The following is a 22,171-nucleotide window of genomic DNA, read 5'->3' on the forward strand; positions in this document are numbered from 1 at the left end:
CAGTGGAACTGTAAATATTATTTATTTAAGAGGAAAATGAAAGAAATTAAGCTACATTACCATTAAAGTTTTTAATTCTTAAGCCACTTTTAAATCTGTTGTAATTCGGACATTTCAATTTATGGTTGATGATATAAAATCTTTTTATTTTGACGAAGAAAATAAATCCAAATTCCGTAAAACAAAGTATACAAGTCCACACACCTTCATTATTGCAGCTCGATAAAGCTCGTCCATTAAAGTAAATATTTTCTGCCCATTATAGAAAATTCAATGAAGAATACTGTACTCGAAGAAACATCAAGTTCAGCATTTAATTATCGTACGGTAAATGGCAAAACAAGATCAATGAAGTCTCTTTCTCAGGAAATAACTGATTTTTCAGTTATCGTAGTTAGATACACACCAAAAACGTCTCTTTGACAATATTTTCACAAAACATTAATACAATAAATAAAAAATAATTAATAAAATTCTTAATTTAATCTTGATATAGCACCAGCACTTCTATGCTGCATATGTGGTTTATACGTCGCAAAATGATCCCATCTTTGAAAGTCAGAAAAGAAAACGGTTAATTTAAGACATTTGGTATGGTTTGATTAAAATATTTCAATGAATTATTATCGGAAACAATTTCGATTCTAGCTCCGTCAATCCTTCTATCAAGTTTGTTTAATAAAGATAACATTCTACATCTTTTATAAGACGAGTCAATAAATTTGAGTGGAATGTAACCTTTCACTAAAGCAATCGGTTTATAATTTCCTTTAGAATCTAGTTGAATTGAACACCTTCCTACTTTATAATTGAATGCATCTTAATGCATTTGAAAAGGCAGCTTAATCAACTTGAAAAGACAGATTGGCATCAGAAGTGACTAAATCAGATATCTCACTTAAAAGTTCCTTCTGATTGTCAAATGAAGCTTTCTCCACTTGCTCTGAAAGGATAACATTAGATTTATTTTTCTTTGTTAAATCAGTGAGCGGACCTGAAACCGTGACATAAATTTGAATATGATTTCTAAAAATGCTCATTAAATCTATCACAGTTATAACTCTCTTCTTTTTAGAGAATCTAGTAAATCTTCACATCGCCAAGACTTTTTCTTCATTTTATCCATGTTTTACTTACCCTATTATGTGCCTGAAATATTTTATTTTCTTTGCTGCAATGGTGCATTAATTGAGTTTGACAGAAAAATTCAATTTGTCTAATTCTGGCAAAAATTAACCTTAATTGAGTCAAATGTTTCTCAATGGTTTTAGAAAAACTGCCACATCATCCATGGTGGCATGAATAATCAAGTTATTCAATTATTTCCCTTCACTGTGGTAATAAAAATTTTCTTTCGGACTAATCGAAACCAAAATAGAACAAAATTCCTCTGTTTTGTTAAGCGGCTTTTGATCTTGATGAGAGACGCTATATCGGCGCGCACGCAGACACCTCTTTCTTTTTCTGAAATAATGCACGAAATGATATTGATGAGACGTAGATATCCAATAAGAAAAGGGATACATCGTGGAAAATTCTGACCCCTGACACATCTCAGAATTTTTCTCCTATCATCGGTCATGTTCACCGATAACCAAGAGCATGTACTTTTGTATTTGACTACAAGCAAATACCATTTTGATTTCTATCTATCATTTATTCAAATATCCAAACACATTTTCTCTTCGATAAAACATACTTTGTCTTATCCAGGCTACCGTTAAATGTAATAAGAGTTCAGTCTCCTAAAACATTTCTACAAATGTGTGAACTGTGATGAGATATAAGAAGTGACGGATTTAATCTCAAGGTTTTTTATTTACACATTTTGCAATGGGGACACAACATAGTACCGCAAAAACACAGGATTTATGATAAAAATTTAAATTCATATCGCATAAAATTAAAAAAAAAAGCATAACGAATAAAAGTGAATAGTATATAAGATGCCTCAATTTCCAAACAGAATTAAAATGATGCTGTTGCAATATTATTTTCATTAAAAAATTTATTTATTTAAAAAAATATAATTTACATCTTTAATTAAAACTTTACTTTTTCTTCGTTCTTTCCTTGCACTTTTAATATCTATAGCATTTCATACTGCTTGCACAACATTCAAGAGAGACAGATTGGTTACTTTTAATGTACTTAACGTTGACATTAAATAAACTTTGATTAATTTTGTAACATTTCTCTGATGATTGGCATAGCTTATGGCAATTGTAACAGATATTCAGAGCCTGATAATAGTATTTTATCTTCCAATTTAGATTCCACAATTATAATAATCCAAGTGAGTCCCAATTATTTATTTATTTTCGTTTTCTGTGACAGCTTTTTTGATCTCATTCGAGTTTGGAGTCCTGTTGTTTATTATCAGCCAAGCCGTAGTCTAAGTTTAGTGTTGCCCGAATCCAGAAATATAGTCGGCGTTATGTAGGCAAAATCTTCCGCTAAATTTTCTAGCTGCTGCAACTTCTCATGAATTTTTACAATTATTTCATCAGATGAACAAAATGGCTTCCGTCTCAAATCATTTTCTTGGGACAAACTAGCATCTACTTTTACGGTTCAAAACGAGCTTTCTTATTTTGCGCACCTGAGGTTCCATGGGAGTTCTATTTCAGATCTATCTCATGATACTGTTTTGGCCGCGATATATGCATTAAGTCTATGGCTTCAACTCACCTGAAAAAAATAATTTTTTCGCTAATCTTCATTTTTGATTTAAAACCTTTAAAATTCATAAAAACTTAACTGTACTGTTTACTCAGTAGCAAGAAATACAACGTTTAATTAAGTACTATTTAATTTGAAAATTTAAATATGTACTAAATAATAATTCACAATTTCCTTGATTAATATTTGGAAAAAAAATCGACTTTGTGGGCAAAAGTAAATATAGTATCTATTACATTCTGTTGCAAAAATTAAGTTTTAACAGTTTCCAACCATGTAAAGCTTCAGAAAAAATAACACTATAAATCGGAGTTTCTCCTTCAGAATTACTATTCGGCTGTACCGATAAATCAACGGTTTCGTCAGCTTCACTTGCACACACAGACAATCAGTCATTACATGTGATATAATCGTTAAAGTGCGTCCCCGGAGAGATTTCTTTCTATATGGTTCCTTCAGAACAGTCAGATGGAAAAATTATCTTTTCATCATTTTCCACTTGTGCTCCGCCTTCTATAAGCATTTTTCAATTCTATTTTTAGAAATTCGGTTCCTTGATTTCTCACGAAATATAGAGCATCCAATCCATTGGTCTTTCGTCTTTTCCGCATCTTCGTCCAAAAATGCCATAATTTTCTCAAAAGACAATTTCTGTAATTAAGATCTATAGAACAAATGATACAGAGCATTCGGAATTCGAGGAATCGGGTCGGCCTCGGACATCTTCATGAAGTCCTGATATTGCTGATGTATTTCTCTTTTATATATATGTCTTTTTTTTTTTTTTTTTTCAATTTTGTAACAGACGACATTATAGTAATCAATGTTCAATTACTCATCGCAATTGAAATAACTCACTACACTAAAAAAGTACATATCTGTTTTCAATAAGTAAAATGGATTCCATTTCAGTTTGGATGATTCGTTTCCAGTATTACATTTAACCACACAACGGTTCATATTTTATGCATCTGGAAATAGATATAATCGATATGCAATTTTGAGAGATATCATAATTATTTCATAACGCAATAAAATGCCCTAATTTTCATGAATTAGCAGGCATTTTGTTTTAAGATCACTGCAATCCGTCTGCGAGAATTCTACGAATTTTTACTTTAAAAAATTGAGAAAATGAAGAAAAAGTTCCCTTGTTCAAATATGTTACCCTTTTTACTTTCTCTCATTCGAAATATAGAGGAAGTATTGTAATGACCCAAAAATTCAAAATCGTAACTTGGACGAATCTCTACAGACGGCTGAGATTTGGTAAACAGAATAACGACAAAATGTAAAAATCTTACATGAAATGTTTTTTTTTTAATTAATTTTTTTCTATGTTCGAACTAAACCCTAAGAACAATGCTTCATGTTTTTTTATTTGTTCAGTATGTTTTCAGAAAATTTCAACTTGATGAATTCAAATAGTTATATATGCCTTATTTATTATTGAAATTTTTTAAATAAGAAGTCGTAAATGTTTTCTTTTATTAAAAAAATATTAAATTTATAAGAAAATCGCAAGTCACAAAATTAGAATTATTATTTTATTTTTTATTATCAAATACCTTCAATTTTTAAAAAAAATTAACACATATAGAAAATTATAGAACGAATTCTCTTTAAGTCATTAAAAAATAACACTAAATAAATATTTATGATAGCTGAGAAAAACTATATTTTTAATTCTAAAAAGAAGGCATTTGTTTGTCTCAATACTTGAAAAATGTGTATAGAAGCTAGCATCTTCAAAAATTCAGCTAAAGGAACATCTCACAAGAATAAAATACTTTCATGGAAATGTAGACGATAGGAAACGAAAATACACAAACAAAACAATATCCCTCGGCCTAAGGTCAAGAGTGAGGTCAATGTCACACACTTTTGTCACTGCAAGGAATGGCATTGACATTTCTTGTAAGAGGAAACTCTTTTTCTTTTTTAATCTTATGTTAGCTGAGAATTGTTGATTTGTGAGTCGGTTAGCCAAAGAAAGGAAAAATGGATCTCACGAATCTGCAAATAAATGTGAAATAAATCATGAGAGATATATTCTGAAATTTGGCAGAATGTTCATTTTAATTATAACGCATTTGGGCACACTATCCTTGTAAAACAGATAAATAAATAAAATGGTCCCTCGTCAGGGTATGCTATATCATCCTCAGTTAATAAGAATATTTAAAAAATATGATTTTGCTAATCATATTGCTATTATTATTTGAAAATAATGGTTTTGATATTTCGTTTTTTTTTCCCCCCATCTTAGAAATTTCTTGAATATCACTACTTTTGCAAATATATAATTTTAGTTTTTCCATTCATAGTTATTTCCACCTATGTTTTGTTTACTCTTTTCCTTTTTATTTAGTTTTTCTCCCTTTCCTTTTTTTTTTCTGAGTAAAAGGGGGGGGGGATTCTGAATAAATCTGCAATGAAAAAAAAATTGCTATCGATTCTGCATTACATTATAGGTTTTGCGGTCACCCAGATCTCAAGTTACGAGGCGACCGCCTCTAACACCTATGCGGAAATCCGCTACTGGACTCTAAAACAAAATGATTTCAAACGATGTAGCATGAGCTGAAGCATCCGATGCCGACGTCGATAAGGATCTTTTATAAATATAAATGACATTAAAAATATTAATAATGAACATCATCAGACAGAAAGAATAATTTTAAAAAGGGAATCATTTTTACAGTTTCTGATAAAATGATCATATTAGTTTTGAAACAGCACTTAGTATTTAATTCACAAAGGTATACTGGGACTTTTACGTAGAGGACATATCCGTAATGGTTATAAACGTGAAAGAAATAATTCTTAGCTTTTTGAAAAAAAGGTGCTAGATGATTTATCAAGGTGTCCTGAACATATTAGCTAATGACAAAATTATTTGCAAGAAAATATACTGATATTTTGACTAAATTTTGGTGCTTAATAATGACCTTAAATATAGGGAAAAAAGCTTTTATCTTAAAATTAGCAAACTTTTCTTTTTGTTCTAAAACACACGCCTAAATATATGAAGAATATTTGGAAGACCCAACACCTGTTCGTATCATACATTCAAAGTATGCCAAATAATCTAAAATGATAAAATTATATCCCAGATATAAGCGACTCAAATGAGTGAAAATGTTATGGAAAAGATTAATTGGATCATTTAGATGCATGTTTCAGTTAAGTAATAATTACTAACCAATAATAGAATTTAGCAGCTAATTCTAATTAAAATACAAATACATTCATAAGCTTTAGAATTTCCGGTAAGCAAATAAATAATTCATATATACATAAAATAAATCATTTATTATAATAGACACACAAACACAATCCGCCGAGTATATCATTAGCTTAATAATATTTCAGATATTTGTAGCTATAATTGCTTCAACATTTAAAGACATCGCTACAGCACGACCGATTGTTTTTCACGTTGTGCCTCTTAGAATTTTTCTCTTAAGGGGTATATCTGGTTTAACATATGTGCAGTACGCAAGTATCCATTTTGCGTAGAGATTTTGCAATTGTAACTCTATGGGAACCGAGAACAAGTATCGTCTGCGTTACCCAATCGTCGTACACATAACTCTGCTATATTTGCCACTGTTCACCAGAAGCTAAGGGAAGCTGGTTCGTTTAGTAATACGTTTGAAAAAGTAACAATCGCTGATCCCTCACAGTTGAGGAAAGTGTACTCGACGTTTTAAATGAAAATCCAAGTGTGATTTCACTTGCACGGAAACGACATTTGCTAATGAAGTTAGAACTTCACAAAATACAGTGAGTGATCTCGCACGAAAACGAATATCACAAATGGCATTTTAAACAGGTGTAAGAATTACGGATTTCAGACTTCCAAAGGAGGGTAACATTTTGCAACTGCAAAGAGATATAGAAGAGAGGCATTTTCTGAGAATGACACTGTAGACAGATGAGTCACTTTTTACTCGAGATGGCATACTCAGCAAGAACAATTGTCATCATTACGCGGAATATAATTCATACGCAGCACGAAATTCTTCGATCCAGACACGATTCATTTTAAAAGTGTAGCTTGGAATGATCGGCGATTGCTTAATTGTCCATATGCTTCGCAGTTTGATTTGACAAGCAAGGCGTGTTTGTAATTCTTTTAATGTCATTTACCAGGATTACTTGATTTCATTCCTGCACCCAAACAATGGCAAAGCATTCTCCAACAAAATGGAATCCTAGCATATTCTTCAAGAGCCGCTCAGGATTTTTTAAATAAGAGATTTTCCAAGGTGTATTGGTTGTAGTGATGGCAGTTGTTTGGCCACCTACATGTAGAGATGCATAATCCACGATTTTTTGAATAACAAATAATATTGCTATTGTTATTTTTAAATATGCGTTCCAAATTTCTGTTATTTCAATCATATTATTAATTAAAAATTATTACTTAATATTAAATATAAAATTTATTAATTGTAATTAATACTTAATTTACTAATTTAAGTAACGTGTGATTGAATTAATTTATCTGTTTCAGCTTACTGCTTAAATTTTTTTTTCTCAAAACTATTTATTTATTAGAGAGAACCATTTTCTGGAAAAGGTGAGTTAAAAATATATGTCATTTCTTTAAAATGTTTACTTTAGTCCTATATTCTACCAAGAGATGGCGCCAGCAGTAAACAGAATACATGTAATCAAAGTCAATCATGTCACGAGCAATTAAAAATGATCTGTATGGAATAGTGCATCATCAAATACGAATATCGGTCACTCCCGTAAAGTGGAGCGGTGACTTCGCACTTTCCAGTCAAGCCTCGCACTTTCCGATAAAATCACCGCTCCGATAAATTTCAGTGATATGCAATTCAATGATACGATAGGATAATTCCAATAACCGGTCCGTTCACTCTTCAATCCAATCACAGATTTCTTTCGAGAGCTTAAATTGGACAGATCGTATCGATTGTTACTTTCCAGTGAAGTCACCGCTTTGGCAAATTTCAGTGATATCGTATCGATTGTTACTTTCTATCGTGATCCAAAACCTGTAATCGAAACATCACCAGTCAGATCGTATCAAGGATTTGAATCACACCCCTCTTTGAAAAGTATTGATCACTTGTATTTGTGACTTTTTGATATTGGTTACGTAATAACCGCTCTGAAAATATTCGCCATCCCTACCTACATGACCAGATTTCATTCTAGTGGATTTCTCTGTTTGGGGCTTTCTCAAACACGCTTACCGCACAGACGTTGCCAGTTGAGGACATAGGAAGTCACCTCGATAAGGAGATATAATTTAAAAGTGAGCTATTATTTTAAAAAAACAACCTGTTAAATACATTTGGAAAAGAACAAGAGCATGTATTAGGTGTATCGCCAACCAATTTCAGCAGAAGCTTTAAATTCTTTACATTGTTTTAAGTTCAACATCTTTTTTGTATTTTTGCATATAACTTTGTGAAAAGTCATGCTACGTTTTTCCTATTGTACTTTCGTTACTATTTTCAAAAAAAGTGTAATTTTTTTTTATTTCCCTGTAAGCTATTTTTTTTTCTTTTGATCTTGACAAAAACAGCATGAAGAAGGTAAAGAGGAAATTAAAATCAGGAGTGGCCCTTTTAAAGTTGATTTTTTAATGAACGCCAATTTCAGAAATGTGTTGTCAACAAAGGGATTTTTCCTGAAATAAAATACTTACGTTGTTTATATTGGGCTCATTCGAAACCGGATAGAGCTGACATGTTCTTGGTAAATTTGACAAATTGTAGTTTGTATAGTTTTTTTGGAATTCAGAAAAATTTTTTTTGGCTACAATTCGATTTAGAATTTTGCCAAAGTTTCAGTGCTTATTACTCTGCTGTAAATCAATGTATTTTCATGAAACTGATGCCATCTTAAAGTATTTTGGCTATTCTTTCGGAATATGTGCTTACTTTATGTGAGGATGAACAAAAAAAAAAAAAAAAAAAAAATTTTTAATTTGGATTTTTACAAGTTGAGCAAAATTAATTTATTCGCCATAACTTGTAAACGGTTGGAAATGGGTCAGTGTTGTTACTCTGCTTCACGATCTACTGTCACAAAATTTCGTTAGTCAGAATTGATCAAAATCACCCTGTATATGAGAACTGTATCTTTTCAAACATACATGTAAATGTATCATACATAAATATCTTCACAAAGAAAAAACGTGTATAACATAAATAATTTATTTAATAGATTAAAAATACATAAAAAAAATAAAATGTTTAAATTTTAAGCTAAGTTGGGTTTAAAGAAATACTTCATTTACGAAGTTAATATTTTTCAGTTAAACTAAAAAGAGAAAATGTGTTCTGATTTTTAAAAAATTAAAATTTTTAAAAAATGGCTCTGAACTTCGTACTTCTTTCTCCTAAACATATCTATATAAATTTAGTGATTCTTCATGCAATAGTCTATTTTGTAAAATAGTGAAATACAGACAGCATAGACACATATTCACTCTTATTCAAGGAAGAAAATCTCTTAGATTAAGTTTTGAAACAAGCGAAAAATTCACAATTTTAAGCGAAATGTTTCGAGTTTCCTATCTGTTTTAAAACATTGCTTTTTATATTTGATCTCAGAAGATATTATTTCAGTTCTTAAAATTGTTTTTGTTTTATTTTACGATAGTTGCAACTAAAATCCCAAGCATTTAAAGAGAACTAAATAACTAAAAAACGCAGAAAAATAATAAAAGCATTTTTCTCCATTTTTATTACAATTTCCTAATATATAATGTTTGTTTGTATTTAGTAACATTTGCAAAATATCGATTTTTATTTTAGAATATTTTCCATGCCTTCTTTTTCTTTCGCAGTGTAGTTATAAATTTCGGCAATTTTGTAACACAATACTATCTTGATTCTGAAATGATGTTGTAATTTTTGACAATAAGTATATGGAAAGAATATGAAGGATACTCATGAGAAATATCAATCGCCGAAAGTATATTCAGGTCAGTTAACATGGATGTTTAAGTTGATTTACTGAAGACTGTTCAAATATGTCGTAGCCCACTGAACAAAAAATCTTAATAAAGATTGGTTATCCAAAAAAAGCAGAAAAATGTATACCTTAATTGAAAAATTAAAAAAAAAAAAAAAAATTGAAAACATCTGGATGATGAGATGGAACAGCATAGCAAACTAGGGAAGAAAACGATCATTTTATCTTGCAGTATATTTAAAAACTTAACACTTTGTTTATTGAAATACGATTTTTCACAATTTTTTTTATTTTTAAATACATAATTAAAATTTTAATCAATATATATACAGAAATCTTAGAATATATTTTAATCAAAATAAGTTGGAGGAGGTTTTATACATATTACCAGATTTTATCCAGCCGATAAGAAAATTGATATGCCTCGGTGATTAATACATTTAATATAAAAAATCAGAAGTTATATAATTGATAAATAACTTATACCTAAAAGAATAATTTTGAAGTTGATATAACACGCCACATGATAAAAGTATAGCTTCCCTAATTTGGGCTTTCTCTAAGGCATTTATAGTGTTTCAAAAATGTCACTTCAGGAATTATCATCTCCTTACCAGTCATTTCAACACCAATAACCTTACTGAATTTTACTTCAAGCTAAAGACACAACAATGTCTATTTTTTTAAGTGACCATAATAAAATACCATTTATTTTTGTGTTCGAAGGTAATGAATTAAACAAATGAGACAAGAAGAAATATGGCGAATCTCAGAAGATCCGGATTAATAAAAATTGTTATATTTTAATAAAATAACAAATTGTTAGAGATATTAATTATAAAAAATACAGAAGATATGATTATCGCTTCAACATAGGTATAATATTTTATGATAAAAATATTCATTCTTGACATTTTTTTCATACATTTTTCTATAAATTTATTGAAAATACAATTCATCCCTCATAAAACACAATGTGGAAATTATTGAGATTGTATTAAAAGAAATGTCATTAAATACCCAAAAATGTAATAACAATATCAAATTTCGTGAAATCGCACTCTTGTAGATATTATTTAAAATGCTGTCACCTCCTGAAGTAATTCTTGTCATTGACACAACCTGATTTCAAAAGAACATTGACTGATATTTTTATGACTGGTACTGAAATGCCCTCTAGAGGAAAGTCATATTATTTTACTGTATAATTCACAAATACGTAACATCTTCTTACAGGATTGCACAAAAATGCACTCTTCAAATCCTTCTTCAGAAAACAGAAGAAAAAAAAATCTTACAATTCCTCTTCCTTACGTGCAATTTCTTTTCTTTTCGCAGAAAATGCTTTAATACAAGTCACATTTTTATGGCTACTATTTCGTATCAATCGAAAAATGTTCCTTTAAACAGGATTTTTTAAGAAAATGTTTTAATAAACAAGTCACAAGTGCACACATGTTAAACTCATTATCTATTACATATATCGTAAAAACATGATTTTTTTTACTTTTGCACGAATTGTTTTTAAAAATCTGCTTAAAAAACTCTTTATTATGCAGGTTAATGTTCGAGTTTTCTCTTCCACGTAAACAAAAAAAATCAGTCCAAGTTATTATAAAGATTTCAAAATATTATACTTCCTGCCTGCTTGAGGAAAACCTCTAATAAACACAACGCTGGCATCAATTTAAAGTCTATCTATTGTTTCTTCCATTCTGTAGTAAATCTCTCCTTAAAGAAGTGTGATCCGAAAAAGCCGTTCAAACTTATCGCGGGCATACGATTTCCCGTCCGTATGTGACAACAAATGTCTGTTTAAATTGTCTCGATCCGAAAATGCCGCAAAACACTCATCAAAAACAAAAGGCTTTTCCTTCGCATGAGTCAATAAATGTTTCGTTAAACTTTCCTTTGGGATTATGCGTTATTTCATAAATCATGTGGTTTTCCTTTCGTATGTGTCAATAAATGCCTCTTTAAGTTGCTCTGTTGAGAAAACGCGTTATTGCATAAATTACAAAGATACGGTTTCTCTCCAGTATGTGTTAGTAAATGTTTCTTTAAACTTCCTCTGTGAGCAAACGTGTTATTGCAAATCTGGCAAGGATACGGTTTCTCTTTCGTATGTATCACTAAATGTGTCTTTAAGTAGTCCTTTCGAGAATACGCGTTATTGCATACATGACAAACATACGGTTTCTCTCCCGTATGTGATAGTAAATGTGTCTTTAAATGACCCTTATTTGAAAACGCTTTATTGCAAATACTACAGGCATATGGTTTCTCTCCCGTATGTGTCAGTAAATGTTGCTTTAATTGTCCTCTCCGATAAAACGCGATATTGCAAGTCTCGCAAGAAAACGGTTTCTCTCCAGTATGTATTAGCAAATGTTTCTTTAAGTCGTCCTTTCGAGAATACGTGTTATTGCATATATCACAAACAAATGGTTTCTCTCCCGTATGTGTTGGTAAATGTCTCTCTAAATGATCCTTCTGAGAAAACGCTTTATTGCAATTACTACAAGTATATGGTTTCTCTCCCGTATGTATTAGCAAATGTTTGTTTAAATTTCCTTTCAGAGAAAATGCTTTATTGCAAGTCTCGCAACGATACGGTCTCTCTTTCGTATCCATCAGCAAATGTCTCTCTAAAGCGCTCTTTTGAGAAAACTCGTTGTTGCAAATCTTGCAAGGATATGTGGTTTTCCTTTCGTATGTGTCAAAAAATGCCTCTTTAAAGTCTCTTCCGTATGTATCATTAAAAGTCTCTTTAAGTCCGTTTTTTGAGAAAAAGCGTTATGGCAAATACTACAGACATATGGTTTTTCTCCCGTATTTATATAGAGGAAATTTAATGTTTCATTAAATTTCCCCTAAGAGAAAACGTGTTATTGCACATCTCGCAGCGATATGGTATCACTCCCGTACGCGTTAGTAAATGCTTCCTTAAAGTGCTCATTTCAAAAAATGCCATACAGCATGTATCGCAAGTGAAAGATTTCTCGTTCGAATTCGTCAGTAAATGTGGCTGCAAATATTGCTGCACAGAAGATCATAAACGAGAATAAATATCTTCTCAATTTGCTTTAATCTGAAAATGTTTTAATGTAGTGCTTCGTTACTTTATATTCATGAAACTAACTAAAGTCTTTTAAAAACGTGTTTCATAGTATATTTGCTGTGACCAGTTGCCGGCAAAGCAGTCTACTACTTCTGCCACAAATTTATGAATGAAAATTTACATGAGTTAGCAGATATTTGCATTGTATTTACTAATTACAAAGGTCTTTTTTTTTTTTTGTTTGTACCATTCAACTGATGGAAAAGGAAACTGTAGCTGATGAGTAAAGCATTTATTATGCCTATTTAATTTCCTTGGTCGACTAGGAAAACTTTGTATCTTGGTCAACCAGTTTTCTGACACGAAATATTCCTTCTAATTTCATACCTTAATTTTCATGATGTCTTGATCGAAACATTTTTGAATTTAAATTTCCAATATATTTCCTCTTGTTGGTTTGGAAGCAACGCATTTTTTCCGGTTCATTGTTTTAACACATCTGCAAAAAAATAAATTTTTTCATGAATCTCTACTCTGAAAGTAAAATTTCTAAAACTAATAAAAGCTTACAGAAGTTCTATAAATATATATATTAAAATGTAACTAATTTATTATGCAATACCTTCAGTATCTTTTTGTACTTTATTAAGCGATGTTATAAAACTCATATATACGTAAACATAATGAAAATTATTTTCTTCAAGAAAGATATTTAGAAAAAAAAAATTTAAAAAAACGCATATTATATTTAAACACAATGAAAATTATTTTTTTCCAAGTAAGATATTTAGAAAAAAAAATCACATATTATATTAAAAACATTTTTTAAATTAGACTCGTAGCACACTCATAAGACTTGTGATAAATGATGAGAAATGAAGAAATATATTAACTGTCATTTTTCAATGTGCAAATTGTATTATATATATATATATATATATATATATATATATATATATATATATATATATATATACAGGGTGTTGCCGAATTCGACCGACAAATTCAGAAGGGTGATAGGAGGCATCAAGAGGATAAAGAATCACCATACAACATGGTGTAATGAATCAGCTTCTTCCTGGGTGACCACTGTGACATTCCTTTTTCCCACACTCGATAATGTACATTCCGGGCCATTCTTCATCAACGAAACTCCCACAGTGTTAAGGTGGGTTCAGACGAGGCTTATTATTGCCGGCAATAGAAGGTCACGCCTACTTCAGGAAAATCACGTGACTGCAACGGGACAATGGCAAATGGTTGTCCCGTCGGGACAACTATTAGCCATTGTCCCGACACGTTGTCTCAACTGTTCACACGGGGACAATAGAGGGACAACAGTAGATAGACAATGTTTGCGCGCAATAAAAAGCCTCGTGTGAACCCACCTTTAAGTGCCTCCAGATTGCCAAATGGAAGACCCTCCTTTTAAGTACGGTCGTCTGGCCATTTAGTGCTAATCCAGATAAGGAACCACACGTGCGTTTCCCAGGGAAATAAATCGTGTCTTCGAAAGGCGACAGTGTCAAACACTCCAGATGTCCTGCATTTTTCCCATGGTGGAGGGTGGATCATCAATGGACATTCCCCACGGCAACGGCAACGTCGTGATGTTTCGGAGTTCCGCGATGTGACAAAGTGGTCACGAGCACCTCCACATCATAATTTGGAATAGATACTTTAATTTGTTAGTTTAGGGAAAAGTTAAATTTAATTGAACTAGTTTGGACGAGCGCAATAAAGCTCTAACGTCATGAAATTTGGTAATTAATTCATATTATTATTATTTTTGATACAATTAATTAATTTAAAAATAATATTTATATTATTTATGGGGTAAAATAGAACTTTAGTGGAATTACGTTGCACGTGCCTTAACTATTGGGGCTTTTTTGGAACTAAACTTTCTGAAGGAAAAATTTCAAGGAATTTCACGCGTGTAGCTCATCGTAGCTATCTGAGGCCAAAACAATAATTTTGATAAATTTAATCCACCAGATTGGTAACAGAGTTAATTAATTCTCAGTTTTTTAATTGAGGGGAAATTTACATAGACATTGTCTATTGCAGCTCTAGGTCTTTTCCTAGAGCTGGGTACTGCAGGATCATAAGCAGGTAGATTAAGTAACTTGTTACGAATCTGGGGCAGTTTTTCGAAGAAATTTATTGATGTTCTTCTAATAAATTCCGAAACAGGTTCAATTTTGAGATCGTCATGTAAGATCTTTCTCCTGATATACCAGGGGGCGTTAACAATCTTCATCAGGTGCCTATTTTGAAAAACTTGCAACCTCTTAATGTTTGTGGCTGATGTCGCCCCCCATATTTGGGAGCCGTACATCAGTATTGGTCTTAAAATAGCTTTGTAGAGCAGAAGCTTGAGCCTAATCGATAGCTTACTCCTAGGAGAAATTAAGCTGTTGAGTTTAACACTCGTTCTAGTAGCTTTGGTGAGGGCTGCTTTAATATGACTATTAAAGCTTAATTTTGCGTCTAAAATTAACCGTAAGTATTTGTATTCATTTACAAAGGGGACGGGTTGGCCAAAAATTTGGATAGGGGCTAGGTCAGGCATATTCACTTTTTTAGTAAACAGGAGGCACGCACATTTACTTGGGTTGACTTTTATTTTCCAGCCGATGAGCCAGCACTGCAAAATGGTCATGTACTGTTGAATGTTTGATATGACTATGTTTGGGTCCCTATGCTGTGTAAGAATGGCGGTATCGTCTGCAAAAATTGCTAAGTGACAATTGCTAGCTCTAGGTAGATCGTTAACATAAATGTTAAAAAGAGTTGGAGAGAGTAAACTTCCTTGCGCACAACCGCTTCGGATTGGTCTGGGGGAAGAAATTACATCGTTAACTCGTACCCGAAAATTACGAGAAAGTAGGTACGAGCGTAAAATTTTGACAAATTGCGCCGAAAATCCAAGTCGCATGCACTTGAATAAAAGCCCTTCGTGCCAAATTTTGTCAAAGGCTTTGGCTACGTCCAGAAAAAGTGCACCTGTGGTTTGGGACTTCTCAAAGCCACTGTGAATCAATTCTGTAACACGAATTAGCTGGTGATTCGTCGACAGATTTTTACGAAATCCGAATTGCTCGGAAATTAAAATATTTTTGTCGCTGAGAAATTGATTCAGGCGTTTGAGGAGCACAGATTCGTACACTTTGCTCAAGCTACTAAGTAGCGAGATGGGACGGAAATTTTGAGGTAAAGTCAAATCAGAGTTTGGTTTTGGAATAGGGACAACCACAGCTGTTTTCCAGCAATCGGGAAAATAACACAATTCCATTAATTTATTTATTAAAAAAGTTAAGTATAAAATAAATCTAAAAGGGAGGTTTTTAATCATGCGATTTGTAATTAAATCCAATCCTGGCGATTTATTCGGCTTAAGGTTATTCATGAATTCCATGATTTCCGTGGGCCGAACGGGCTGCAGGTTGTTTACGTGTTGTTGCGATAAGAAGCTCTCCAGCTGATCTGTGACGAATTGAGTCAGTGGGGGGTTCGCCAGCCATGCGTCCGCGTGGGGGGCAAACTGGTCCTGTAGGCTATCTGCCAAAGTTTCCGCCTTTTCAATGGGAGCAAGAGGGAGTTCCCCCGTCCCCCCTCTGAGGGGGGGAATCGGGGAGAATGGTTTTCTGATAAAGGAGGAGCGGCGCCAGAGGCCTTTTGTGTCTAGGTTCTCTAATTGACTAGCTCGCTGTTGCTCGAAGTGACCTACTTTTAACCCTTTGATCTCATCCTGGATTCTGCGAAGTTCCGTTCTCACTTGAGGGTCGCGAGAACGTTGCCAAATTCTTCGCAGGTAATTTCGCAGTTTAATTTTGGTTTGGATTTCGAACGGAAGCTTTTCTGGAGGTTTATTAAATTTTGGTTTTGAGGCTTCTGCGAGCGCCTCCGTTAGAGTTTTTCCTAGACTTCCAACTGCAAATTCAACGTCATCATTGCTATGAATTTTGAAGGGAGGGAGGGGTTTTAAATTTAAAATATGCCGAAAGTTCTCCCAGTTGGTGGAGAAATGTGCTGGTGAATTTAGAGAAAAGGTTCCAGTATCAAAAGTCAAAACTACTGGAAGATGATCAGAATCTAAACAATTTAGCACTCTAATTTGAGAGTGGAAAGGAATTCGCTTTAATATTGCGAAATCTATGACGGAGTCATTTGAGCTAACTTGATTAATGTGGGTTGGAGAGTGGGGCGCCAAAACATTGACTCCGTCCTGCGTTGCAAGAAAATTAAACAACTGCATTCCATACCTAGTTGATTTATAGTTATTCCAGGCGATATGACCTGCGTTCATATCGCCCGCAATGATGACGTTTGGGCCTAAATTTAAAAGTTTTTCTAAATCCTCCAGAGGGAACATGTACGAACTCCCAGATCGTACATATGCTGACACAATTTTGAGAGGGGGGAGATTTCCTAATTTAACCTCAATAATTGTCGCGTCTATCCTCTCTAAAACGGGAGTGGGGATGACGTGATGTTCAATTATTGATTTCACATAAATACAAGTGCCCCCATGATTGCCTGGCCGATTAATATTATTTCCGGATCTATCTGTTTTATAGATCCGGTAATTAGCGATTAGGGGTGTGAACTCCGGGGGGAGTCGGGTCTCTTGTACCAAAAACACATCAAGATTTTGCTCTGAAACAAAGTCTCTTACTTCCACGATCTTGTTACGCAAGCTATTTGCGTTCCAAGTGCAGACCTTAAGATTATGCAAGTTTATTATGTTGTTGCGATTGAATGTTAACGTTGGGACCGCAACTAAGACTGACGTATTCTTGGAAAAGAAAATACGCCATATCAGCACCGTGGGATGCAGCACGAATTGCTGGTAATGCCTTTCTAAAGGCTTCGAGTAGAAGAGGTGGTTCACACCAATCTTCTCTCATTACTGTAGCTAAGCCAGAAAAGATGTCGGTGAACATTTTAGAATTTTTAGCATCCGCTGGGACCGACTGATTTGGAATAGAGGTTTTAGCAACTGATGGAGTTGTTTCGCTCTCCACTGGGGTCTCTAATGGAGGAAATTCTGACTCTGAATTTGTCAGAATTTGTGAGAATGACACATTTCCTTCCACTTTCCTGAAATTTTTAGGAGGTCGATGCGTCCTGGGTACATCCCATATGGATTTTTTGGAGGGGTGATTTTTTAGGAAATTAGTAGTGGTGTTATTTCTACCACTTTGTCTAGGGAAGCGGGGACATTGGCGCCAGTTCGCTGCATGCTCACCTGCACAATTTGCACAAGTAAGTTTATCCTCATAGGCTAAAGTACATAGGCTAAAGTACATTCCCCACGGGCGACCAGAGACGATTCAGGTTGTTCTGAACGGTGATTGGGTAACAGGGAGTCTGAGAGGAAAATAAAAGGTGAGATTTTTCGGAAGAAGGCAGAGAGAAGCTTCGTGTGAACCAAGGAGAAGCTTCGTGTGAATCGGACTTCTGCGTAGAATTCCACCCGAAGAAAATTCGGTGGATTCTGAGAGCTACCCCCGGAGTAGCCTAAGACGCCAACAGCCTGTTAGCTGTTCTTGTAAAGTTGTTTCCTTCGAAATGGTTCGAGGAACTATTCTTGTGTAATTTTCGTGTTGTAAATAGCATCATTCATTTAACCTAGATTAGAAAGAGTTGTTTTTATGTAATAAAGCTGTAAATAAAAAAAATTTTGATCATATCACTACCTGTTTTTGGATCGAGACTTTACAATGGGGTCCCAAACGACATTTAGGGGGTGAAAATCGCAAAAATATAACAAAAGGTGTTTCAACTATAAATTTTTTTAAAGTAAAGTACATTTTAAAGGCAATTTTTCATGTAAGTAACACGGTGATTTGATGAACCAGGGGATCGTAAATTATTTAAAACGAAAAAGTAGTTTAGAACCCTTATCTGCAAAAATATCAAAACTTTAAGAAAAATAAAAGCTTGAAAATATAAGGAATTTTATACTCCTTAATTTCATATAAGTCTGTAGTGTGAAAATTGAGGAGGTTTTAAGATATTCAAGAAAAACTGAAATGTTTGCCAGGAAACATCGTTGCAACATCGGTACCAATGTTTACAGAGGGTGTTGCCAAATTCGAAAGGTAAATTTAGAGAAGTGATAGTAGGCATGAAGGAGATGAAAAATTATCATAAAACATAGGGTCGCAGGAGACGTTTTTTTCTGTGATAATCGCAAAAACAGACATCAAAGAGACAATTAGCCTGGCGAAGAGAATGGCCCTAAGAATGCAAGAATTTGGAACAAGGTAGTCAAGAAGAAGTTTTCTCGTATCTAAATTTTCCATGCGTTCGAGGAATATAAAAGCTGCGATCATTGCAGAATTGATGGTTGGAGGAGTATAAAAACAGCTTATGTTCATTAAAGAGCAGTGCAGAATTGATAGTCGATAAGTTTCATTCGCAAACAACATGTTAGATTTCACGAATGACGAATATGCATTTAATTTACGATCGAGCGAATGGTAATGGACGGCTAGCGCAAAGAAAATACCAATAGCAATATCCAAGTAGGATAGTTGTCCACAGCACAGCACCTTTGCAAATATTAAGAGACGGTTGCGGGTGACAGGGTCCTTCAAAATAACGAGGCCAAATGTTGGGCTCGAAAGCCTCAGTGGCGCAAAGTACATTGTTTTCTTGCAGCACATCCTTCCGGATTTACTGCAGGAAATACCGGCCATTGCACACCAGAACATGTGGTTAATGCATGATGGTGACCAGCGCATTTTTTGAATTCTGTGTTTAATTAACTAGATGATACATATCCTGGGACGTGGATTGGACGTGGCGGACCTGTTGATTGGCCTCCAAGTTCCTGGGACCTTAATCACTTGGATTTCTTCTTCTGAATCCATATAAAATATCTTGTTTATCTGGCACCTTTGGATACATTGAAAGATATCGTAGCACGGATCGTCGTCGCTGCTGGAGAAATTGCAAGCACACCTGGTATGTTTGAGCGCGTCCAGTGTTCCTTTAAACGTCGGTGTCGATTGTGTAATAATCTTCGCGGCCACAACATTGAGCAATTTTTATAAAAGTTTCTCATCGTCTCCTTTCTTATGTTCAAATGTCTGTGCTGCAAATGTATGCTGCATCTGTATTCCAGCAAATAAATTTTCACCGTCGTTTGCGAGTTCATATTTCTTTGAAAATTCTTATCGCCTTGATGCCTACTATTACTCCTCAGAATTTTTCAATAGAATTTTGCAACACCTTCTGTAAACATTGATGCCGATGTTGCTGCGATGTTTCCCGTCAAACATTTTAGTCTTTCTTGAATATCTTAAAACCTCCTCAGTTTTCACACTACAGACTTATATCAAATTAAGGAGTATAAAATTCCTTATATTTTCAAGCATTTATTTTTCTTAAAGTTTTAATATTTTTGCAAATAAGTGTTCTAAACTATTTTTTCGTTTTCAGTAATTTACGACATCCTGGTTTATCAAATCGGCATGTTACTCACATGAAAAATTGCCTTTAAGAATGCGCTTTCACTTCAAAAAAATTCATAGTTGAAACACCTTTTGTTATTTTATTATTAATTTTTTACAGTTTCCAAAAGTTTGCCGACTCCTTATATTTTTGCGATTTTTACCCCCTAAACGTCGTTTGGGACCCCATGTTGTATGGTAATTCATTATCCTCTTGATGCTTACTATCACCCCTCTGAATTTATCGATCGAATTCGGCAACACCCTGTATATATATATATATATGTAATGATATTTTAAACTCTTAATTTACTCCAAATTAATGTCCAAGATTTTATCTTAATTTAGCCGATCGTAACTTCATTCTAAAATATTCTCTTATTTCGTGATCCAATACACTTTTGGTTTAATTAATCCCTTTGTAAAAATAATGCGCCATCAATACTACGTATCAAATGAAAGTGATACTTTTGCCCATGAAACGGTGTCATAGGTCACCACATGTATTGGCGCCTGCCCAGAAATCCTATCTTATATAAGACTAGCGATCATTTGTTCGTTCCTTTCTCACTCTTCTTTTTTGCCTTCTGCTTTTTGTGCCGCGCTGCGCCTTGTTGTAAATAATCATGTTTGCCTCTCGAGAGAGAATAAAACGAAATTAAAGATAAAAAGGATCTCCACTGATTGTTCAACCTGCACTCTACTTAAACCAAAATATGTTACATATTATTTAGCCGACAGGATTCGAAATATGCATTATACATTATATATATATATATATATATATATATATATATATATATATATATATATATATATATATATATATATATATATATATGTAGAGAGAGAGAGAGAGAGTTTCAATAGCATTTAGATATACATCAACTTTAAGGAAAAAATTTGAAATTATAATTACTATAGCAAAAATTTAGATAAAATAAATAAAGCAGATTGTTACTGTAACAAAGAAAACTTTAAAGATTTTTTAGATGTGGATAAAGGTAATTTACATGTAATTTAAAAATTATTGAATCCAGCTCTTTAAGAGAATTAATGGAAATAAGAACTAAATTTAGATTAAGAGAAAAAATATACCATAATAAAATATTAATTTCTATTAGTAAAGATTTGGATATTGTTATTGCTAAATATTCTAGAAAATACCATTAGCTTGCGGAAGGTTTCGGAGAATGGAAAGTGAGAATTTTACAGGAAATTAAAATAAAAATGAATACAGATATTAACAGATCTAAAGAACGCGGGATTTATTTTAGCAAAACACTAAAAAAGGAAATAAAAAATTTCAAAGAAAAATTTGTTATTACAGTAATAGATAAATCAGCAAATAATTTCTGTTTAATTTTTAAATATTATTATACTGAACTATTAATTAATGAATATAACTGTAACGCAACTTATTTTTTAAAGAACACGGGGAAAAAGGAATTAGATAAAAGAATGCTAGTGTTTGCAAAAAGAAAATAAATTAAAACTGGTTCTCTAAACTATCCTTATTTATTCCCAACAGTTAAATTTCATAAAAAACATTAAAATTCAGATTCGTGACTTATAGCACTGGCAGTTATAAATACTATACGGGAAAACATTTCTTTAAATACTAAAAAATTATCCTCGACAAGATCAAAGATGAAGATAACTTTATAATTAATAGTAACAAAGAAGTACTGGATTTTCGTAAAGATAACGACATGAAAAAACTTAATACTTTTGATTTCGAAAATTTATACACTAATCTACCGCATAAAAAGTTAATAAATGTCTGTACTTTTATATATGACGATATTATTCCTAAAAGTAACTGGCTAGAATTATGTAATTTTAATATTACTGAAAATTGCGTTTTTAATGGAATTAATTTTTATAAACAAGTAAAGGGCATGAATATGGGATCAGTTTTCGCAAGTGTTTTCTGTCACATTTTCCTACATTACTATGTGAAAAAAATAATTAAATATAATTTAATAAACGGGTG

General features: G+C 32.9%; 1 protein-coding gene across 2 annotated transcripts in view; it reads right to left on the reverse strand.

The window, feature by feature from the left end:
- LOC129975812 (zinc finger protein 84-like) overlaps window positions 1–22,171 on the reverse strand; it is a 64,264-nt gene that overhangs the window by 28,466 nt on the left and 13,627 nt on the right. For both annotated transcript variants that reach the window (XM_056089036.1, XM_056089040.1), the window contains exon 2: window positions 13,097–13,208. The gene's annotated coding sequence lies outside the window, so the exon portion shown is untranslated. The remainder of the gene's footprint in view (window positions 1–13,096; window positions 13,209–22,171) is intronic.

Source organism: Argiope bruennichi, chromosome 7, assembly GCF_947563725.1.
Source record: "Argiope bruennichi chromosome 7, qqArgBrue1.1, whole genome shotgun sequence".
NCBI classification, from domain to species: Eukaryota; Metazoa; Arthropoda; class Arachnida; order Araneae; family Araneidae; genus Argiope; species Argiope bruennichi.